The sequence below is a fragment of the Castanea sativa genome, chromosome 11 (assembly GCF_040712315.1).
Source record: "Castanea sativa cultivar Marrone di Chiusa Pesio chromosome 11, ASM4071231v1".
NCBI lineage: Eukaryota > Viridiplantae > Streptophyta > Magnoliopsida > Fagales > Fagaceae > Castanea > Castanea sativa.
Window position 1 is genome coordinate 68,838,558 of NC_134023.1, and position 8,972 is coordinate 68,847,529.

General features: G+C 29.8%; 1 long non-coding RNA gene across 1 annotated transcript; it reads left to right on the forward strand.

Moving 5' to 3' along the window:
• Window positions 1-2,528: 2,528 nt before the first annotated feature.
• Window positions 2,529-3,413, forward strand: LOC142614685 (uncharacterized). The gene is made up of 3 exons (XR_012840498.1): window positions 2,529-2,733; window positions 2,937-3,039; window positions 3,137-3,413. It is a non-coding gene; the product is annotated as an uncharacterized LOC142614685 (long non-coding RNA).
• Window positions 3,414-8,972: the final 5,559 nt, after the last annotated feature.

Sequence of the window (8,972 nt, forward strand, 5' to 3'; positions counted from 1 at the left end):
TAATTTATGAACTAAATTATTCAACCATTCTATCAAACTCCAGCTAGCTATGAATGTCATCAAAACTAGGCTTTCCAACACAATGAATTTTTTTATGGACGCTATTTGTTATTTATTGAAATTGACATCGCTACACCATGTTAATACAAATTCAATCATAGATAACTTACAAGATTTAAAAAACGTTGAGTTACCTTTTAACAAATAATTGTATTATAATATATTAAAAAAACAAATGATTTATGTCTTTTTTTTTTTGTTGACCATTAAATCAAAGTTTTGACCCTGTCTCTGGTTAAATGTACCACGCGCCCTCAAATTAATAAAGTACACACAATCCCCTTTTGAATGGGTCGGTGTGTCCAAAGAATCCAAACCAATGTCTCTTTGACAAGCGTCATGTGAAGTATGAAGATGCTTACTAGAGAAAAAAAGGACATCCTGAGAAAAGGCTACACTTTTAATACATGTATTGGTTTGATAAATGTCCTTAGTGTTTGTAGCATACTATTTTAGTTGCTTAACAAAAATGCAGAACCTTTTTGAAACGTCACACATTTCAAAAAGGATCATATCGCCCAATCAACCCTAAAAAACATCACACATTAGCTTATGAATCTATTGTCAAAAATGCATTTTTGTTATAGTATTTGTGCAAGTATATACAGGCACTATCGTTCAGCATTTCAATTTTTTATTCTTTTTTTGCTTTTCTTGAAGATAAAGAAAAAGAATAGATGATAGTTATAGTGTGTGAAGATAGAGAAATAATTTTTAAAGATAATAAAATTAGATATTTTCATAAAATATAGTTTAGAATAGATAACTTGATGTTGGTGTTTTGAAAAATGGTTAAGTAAAATAGAAAAAATAATTTTTTATGCTAAAATAGACATAAATTTTTTCATGTAAATGATATTAGGCTGTCTTCTAGGGAAAGGGATGAGAAAAGAAAATACCAAGGGAGTGGAAAGAGAAAGGAAAGGGAAAAAGAAAGTATCTTTCTATATGTATTTTTGGATGTAGGAAGGAAAAAATAAATAAAGGAAAAAAATCATTCACCTTCTTTGGTTTTCAAAGAGAATGGAATGAGAAATAATTGTTTTTTAGTTAATACCCTTGAATATGACCTTTAGTGTAAATTAACAAGCGTTGAAAAAATGAATTATTGAACACAAAAATTAATAGATTTTCTAGTAAAATATAAGAAATTAAGGAATCAACATTTAAATAATTAATGAGTATTCCATGTATACGTGGATCCATTTGAAACCAAAATTAATGAGTGTCCACCCAAGGCAAATTATTATTACAAATTTTAAAGCATTTGAGGATTATGGGTGTTTCGATTTGTTTATGTTATTATTATTTATATATATATATATATATATTTATAGAGAAAAAATCATATAAGAGGAAGCTTGTTGAGATTGGATTGATACTAATATATTCCTCAAATGGGAGATCAAGATGTTGGTTTTGGGCTATAGGCTAGGGCTTAGTAGGTTAAAAAACTAAAAACAATATCGTAGATTCGAAAATGTTAAGTATGGAACAATCTATACCATTGTACTTTCTTTTTTTTTGTTGCTGAATTACTACTATATTGCTACTAATGTTGAGGAAATTTTGGGCATACATTTGTAAACTATTTTAAGAATTTTTTTTATTGAAAAATAAAAAAAATACCAACTTTTTTTACACTTTTTTTTAATTTTTATAAAAAGTTTTCTAAAACGAAACCAAACGCTAATATCTAAAATAACTCTACAAAATTGCCTAAGGGGAGAGAGATGAGAAAGTGACTGATGGAGACCCTATGTCACTCATCCCCCGACCCAAAAGTTTGAGTAGTTAAATTTCCCACCAATAATAAATAAAGGTATTAAAATGACAAAAGTTGTACGTATTTCCCCACCAATAATTGAAAAAGATTTAAAAATAATGCAGCATGTACCTAACAATTTGGAGAGGTGCGAACGGATTGACATGAAGACCCTATGCCACACATTAGGGTAATATTAGGGACAGACCCAAGTGGGGGCTCAAGGGGGCCCAGGCCCCCTTGGGTCTTAATTTTTTTTTTAGTTATTATATATTTTGTTTTTGTAGTTGAGCCCCTCTTCCCAACACTACAACAAACATAAGCTTTTTCAACATATTTTTATCTATAGTCACTAAAAATGTTGATAAAAGCCTTTAGTTTCTACATTTGTACTCAATTGTTGAAAAATTCACATATGTATTTCTGCAGTTGACATAACTATTGAAATAAGTAGTAATAAATTCACACATATATTTCCACAATTGGCATAACTGTTGAAATAAGCGGTAAATAAGTGGTGAGAAATTCATATGCCAAGTGATTAAACAGTGCTAATTTATATCAACAATTGGATGAATGTTGAAAAAGAGAATTTAAATAATTTTTATCAAAGGTTATAAACGTCGAAAATAAAAACACGGAGCTTTTACAACTTTTATATATTTACCCTACGATCACTCCCTCTCTCACTCTATATCTCGTTCTCACTCTCTCTCTCTCTCATAGGTCAATTTTCTTGTTATTCTCTAGGCAACCAAATAGAATTCAATCACTCCCTCTCTCTTTCTCTATATCTAGCTCTTGCTCTCGCTTTCTCTCCTCATAGGTTTGGGCGGTTTTTCCTATTATTTTCTAGGCAACCAAACAAATTCTCGACTCAATTTTTCTATTTTTCTCCCTCCGATTAGGTATCTATTCTATTTCTCTCAACTTCACTATTCTAAAAACTTATTTATGATCAGTTTGTTTTTTCTTAGACTCGAATTTTGCCCATTCTTTGTTATTTGCTTGAAAGATTTTGAACTTTTGTGGATTTTGTTCTTGACTTTGAAATGTTATGTTAAAATTGAATTTGTGGTTGTGTATTGTGTGCTTTCGATGTGATTGCAAGTGCAATGGGGGTTCAGCTCAATGCATGGTCAAGGAGAGTTCAAATTTCACTATTTGTGGGATTGAAAGCTTGAACGTGTGTGAGTTCAAATTACAAGTGCTTGGTAAGTCCATTTGCCTTTTAATTTGTGTTATGTCTCTTTGCCATATTCACATGAAGTGGGTTTTGATATATTGATACATCTCTTGTCTTGTCTCTAGGCTCCTGAGCTCACCAACATGTCCAATTCTCGATGCTTTGGGGAAGAAGCTTCCTTTGAGATAGCAGTTGGCTTAAATGGCCGTGTTTGGGTATACATCCTGTTCTTGAGGCCCTCCTATTTGTAGTTGGGTTAGACAGTCACCAGTTTCCAATTTTTTTAGTCTATGAGATTATGACCTTCTCTTGATATGGGCTTAAGGAATCCAAATCTTTTGTCCCACTTTTCCTGCTCCACTCTATACTCCACTGATAAAAACTTGTCACGTGTTCACCTAATTAATTAAATACTACTATTAATTAATAACGGTAGCATTAATAAGTCAATAATGATAGTATTTAATTAATTAGGTGAACACGTGACAAGTTTTTATCGGTGGAGTATAAAGTGGAGCAGGAAAAGTGGGACAAAAGATTTGAACTCACGCCCTCCTATTTGTAAGGACTGCACAAACACTATTTGGAAAACTTACATTTCAAACCTTATAGGTTTGTGGGTGCATCAAATTAAACTCCGAGGTTTGGAATGGTGATAAATTTTTTTTTTTTTTAACAAGAAAATACTTATTTCAACAGTTGGGTGCCTATGGATAAAAGTAATAAGCATACTTTAATCTATATATATGTGTATATATTTCGACAGTTATTAACCATTGATAAATGTGTAATACTTTTTTCAACGGTTGTATAGGCTGTAGAAAAATGTTCTCGACACGGTCTTTAATAACAGTTCTCTACGATAATTCCAACCGTTGAAAATATTTTTTTCAACGGTTTTTAATACTTTTTTCAATGGTTTCAACCATTGAAAATAGCCAAGTTTCTTGTAGTGAAAACCTTATACCTTCTTTCTCATCAATAAGCCTAGCTAGCCTCACTCAAATAGCAACTATCCAACCCAAAAACTAAACAAAAATAATAAAAACATTCACAATGGTGATTGTATTTTAGCAACAACAAAAAAAGCTATTTTACCACCAAAGAACCAAAAAAATCATGTGTCATTGGAGAAGCTAAAGCTAAATTTTTTGCAAGTACAATAAACTAGTATAAATACTAGTTAACTGTAGCAAGTTGTTAAAATAAAATACAATATTTTATTAAGATTATATCTCTTCCTTCAATTAAAAAACTCAAATTCTCACTCTTCCTTTTTTATTTTAATGAGTTGTTTATATTATTTTAAATAAAGTAATAAAAAAATAGAACAATATTTGATATTAAGTGTATTATAAAGTGATGTGGTAAAATAGATAAAGCAGTTTTTTGAGGTGCTAAAATTTAAAATTTTTAGCACCACCACTATGAATGCTCTAACTTCAATAACAAAAAATCCTAGTTAGCCTAGTATTAGAAAAACTTTATTTTGTTTTTGTTTTTGTTTTTGTCTTTGTTGGTAAATGATTTCATTTTAATGTATTTAGAAAATATAATTTTGAGTATTTATAATTTTTAATACTATCTGGATGCCTATTTGAAGTTTTAATTTCTTTATACTCTAGTCCCCACTAGTTTAAAATCTTGTGTCCGTCCCTATGTAATATTATATGATTCTCTTTTATATAAAGGGAATTAAGATTATTGTATAAAGAGAATTAAGATTCGAAACTTATTTTTTAATAAATTATTAAAAAAATAGAAAAATGATATTAGAGAGATCCTAGTTCTTTGTTATCATTTTCCATTCTCACTTTATTATCTTCCTTATCACTCTCCTAATAATGTTTTTTTTAATATGAACTCCTAATAAAATATGGACAAAGTTTAGCCATAAAATTGGTTGTAACCTAAAACTACAACCTTACTCAATATTTTCTTATTGGAGGTGAATTTTGATAAATCCACCATTAAATTACATTTTCTTCTTATATCTTCCATGCTTGCAAAATTTCGATAAATTAAAGATCAATAACTATGTCATCAATAAATTATTGAAATTGCAAGTTTATATAGTGTAAAATTATGTATAAAATATAAGCTTATAAATCATAAGGTAAATAATATCAGATTGGAATAAAATTGGACATGTGTATTAAGAGCGTAAAAAACATACAATTTAATGATTAGATTTTCAAAATATGTAGTAATTTTAATGATATTGAATAAAATTGTAGCCTTAAACTACAACCAATTTTGTAGTTAAATTTTGTTCATAAAATATTAGTTCACAAATAAAGTGCTCTTTGTTTTTTTGGTAATTTTTTCTTTTCAAGGAAATAAGCTATTCCAAACATGCAAGTATACATCAAATGGTAAAACATGTGGAAACTACTAGAGCGTTTGTAACTTGCTTTCATAAGAGAAGTGAATGAACATGCACCTTATGACAAGCTAAACCCAATTGCTACCATTAATTTCAGCTATAATATGAACAGAAAAAAAAAAATCAGCTTCGCTAAATAATTATAATAAATAAGCTTTTGTTAATGAGTGTCCTTAGAATACAAATTAAGGTGTATTTAATACTCCTTTAAATTGTTTTTTATCAATTCAGAAAAAAAAAAATCAAATTGCACCTTCACAAATATCAATTAAAAAAACACACACACATACAATCATAGTCAATTTTATGGATGAAAAACAATGAATTATATTGAAGAAACACAACTTATAATTGAATATTTATTCATTTTTAATTAGAAATGTTAACTAATGCCTTAAAGGCATTTGTTAGTAAACCATTTGAAGAAAAATTTTATGAAAAAAGAGAAAAATCAATTAATGTATTGACATTTTTTCAATTTCTCATAAAAGTGGTATAAAAACTTTTTTTAAATAGTTTATTACAATTACTCTTTTTTTTTATACAAGATAAAATTCTACTCTAACCTAATCTAAGTGTATATATGTGTAAAACTCCCTCCTAGAGACTTGAACCCCGACCCTTACCCCCCACATCCCACAATTACTCTAAAAGCACCCGTTACTATAACATTTTTTAATAAGTAGGCTTAGGACATTAATAATATTGTTAGAAATTATTGCATAACACTGTTAACATTACATCTAAATATAATCATGCATGAAAGTGAGAGATGGCAATAATATAGAAAGGTGACATGACATGAGACTTGAAATTAAGTGTCTGAACTCTGGAGTTGAAAGGACGAGGACAGATTTTACAATTTTCCACGTGTCACCATTTGCAATTAATTTGCCACATAAGAGGTATCATGTAACTAACTAAATGAGAGAGTCTGATTCCACAAATATAGTAGTGCTTGTTTGATTCCACAAATTTGTTGTAATTTGTTATTAGCAAAAGCATATTCGATAAGAAAATAAAATAACTACTTAAATCAGTAATATTTAACTCAACTCAAAGCCCACATCAGCAGGCAACACTAATCAAAATTCATTATCATCATTATGTATTATAATCATGCACACTCAACCAAATCTCATAAGCCAAACTCACATACTATACAAACAACACTCAAAAACAAAGCAAATATAAACAAAACCTTTTAAAAATTAACTCACAAACCTCACGCTCGCGCCACACGCACACAAATTAACAATCCAAAAACTCTACTACACTCGATAACTCTCCAGGACATAATAAACAGACTCAAACTACTATAACCCACTCTATATTCTTCTAATTAAGATTCATTTCCTTTCCTCATGCGGGAGGGCCCTTGGACAAAAGCTACCAAATTTTGCAACAATGTCTATTTTTAAATCTTCAAATTTATTCCTTAACATGGATAAAGAAAATAATCAATTAATTCTTTGATAAGGAACTTTTCTTCTATACTTAGGAAAATTTCTTTACTTCCAAACAACGATAAACCATTTCCTTTATGTCAAAGAAAATCCCAAGGGCGGCTTGATGCATTTGGGGGCCTAAGACGAAAATTGATTATCTTATTTTATATATAAAATTATTATTAATCAACATGAACCGCATAGAATTTAAAAAAAAAAAAAAAAAAAGTTTATAAACACAAAAAAATTTGACAAAACTTTTTACATTTGTTGATGTGACAGATTGATAGTAGTGAGTAAAAGAGTGATGTCAGTGGTGAATCTAGTTGAAAACTAATAAAAGTTTGCTAACTTGACTATTGTGAAAAATGTTGTGAATTGCTTTTTTTTTTTTTTTTCTTTTAGAAGTGTTACATTCAGAATATTTTTCATGACAAATCTTAGATGTTAAGTTGCTTCTTGTTTTCTAGTTGAACCTACCACTAAAATTATATTTTAATTTGCTACCAATAACAACCTTTAATAATTTGCTATTAAGATTTTTTGTAAAATGTTGTGAAAAATGTTGTGGACATAACATTTTTTTTCTCTTTTTTATTTGTTTTTCATTTGATAAGAAAATATTATTTTTTTTATTAGTTAATATTTTGGCTTAATTAATACTATTAATTAAAATTTAGGGGCCTTTTTTTTCACTTGGGGCCTTAGGCGGCCGCATCAATAGCTTATACCATTGAGCCGGCCCTGTCAAAATCCAAACCAAATTAGAATGGAAATTTGTGTCAAATTCTACGTGTATCATCCAAGGAAGTTAGTTTCATACCGTACTGGCCAGTATGGTCGAAATTTTCCGTTCCACTTTCATTTCATACTGGATTTAATACCGGCCATACCGGAGCTGTTTCGACCGTACTGGGATAAATACCGGATTCCGGCCGGTAAGTGCATTTCGGACTGAAGCAAAAATCTTTGATTTATTTGTAAACTTTTAGGAAAAGAGAGAGTTGCTTTGTAAATTTTGAGAGAGAGGAACGCTGACAAGAAGAAGTAGAATAGGAAGAAGAAGCAATTAAAGTAAGAAGCAGCACCAGATTTGTCGTCATTGTTGATCACCCAAGCAGCACCAGATCAGTTCACCTGTGGTCTCTTCTCTCTTTTATTATTCTTCTCTCTTTTATTCTTCTTCCTCTTTTATCTGCTCAAGACTTCCCTCTCCGGTTTTCCCTCAATTTATCTGCTCAAGACTTCAAGCCCATGTGAATATCTGACACTAATTTGAAATGTGATAGGACTTTAGCTCTAATATTATTATTATATTACTATTATTAATGTTAAGTAAGTTGATGGGACTTGCCACTCCAGCACTCACCCACCCATAGTCATGTTGAAGAATATATATATATATATATATATATATATATATATATATATATATATATAGATTAAATAACAACAATGATACACACTAAAATATATTTTCGTTGGTTTTTTTTTTTATATATATATTAACTTGTTGGTTTTTCTAAAGTATATATTATTGTTGTTATTATTGATTAGATGAGTTACATAAATTTATCATTTTAAAATTATATATATATATATATATATATAAGCGGTAATCCCGAAACGGTACATCGGTATTAACCGATATTCGAAATATATCGTACCGCTGACCAAATCAGTACAACCTCCGATACGGTATTGACTTCCTTAGTATCATCACATGCGATTCGCCACAGTAGGGGTATCATGTAAGTAACTAAGTATGAGAGAGTACCGATTCCACAAATATAGTTGTGCTTGTTTGATTTCCAGAAATCAGTCAAAAATCATGCACTTATTGAGCATTACATCATGTAAACTAAAATCATGCACACTGGTAAAGATTGAATCTCATGCATTGATTTGTATGGTCATAATTGGGGGGTACCCAATGAAATCATGAGAGAATTATTGTATGCGTAGATGGCTGTATCCCCACGTGCAAGCTGGTCCTTCTAAGAGTGAGTCACACATTATTACAATACAACAATAATTTCACATTGTGAAAACGTAAGGATATGGACCCCAATTCACCTCTATAAAAACCCAAAAACCCACCCCATTCTCGCCATCACAAACTCAAAC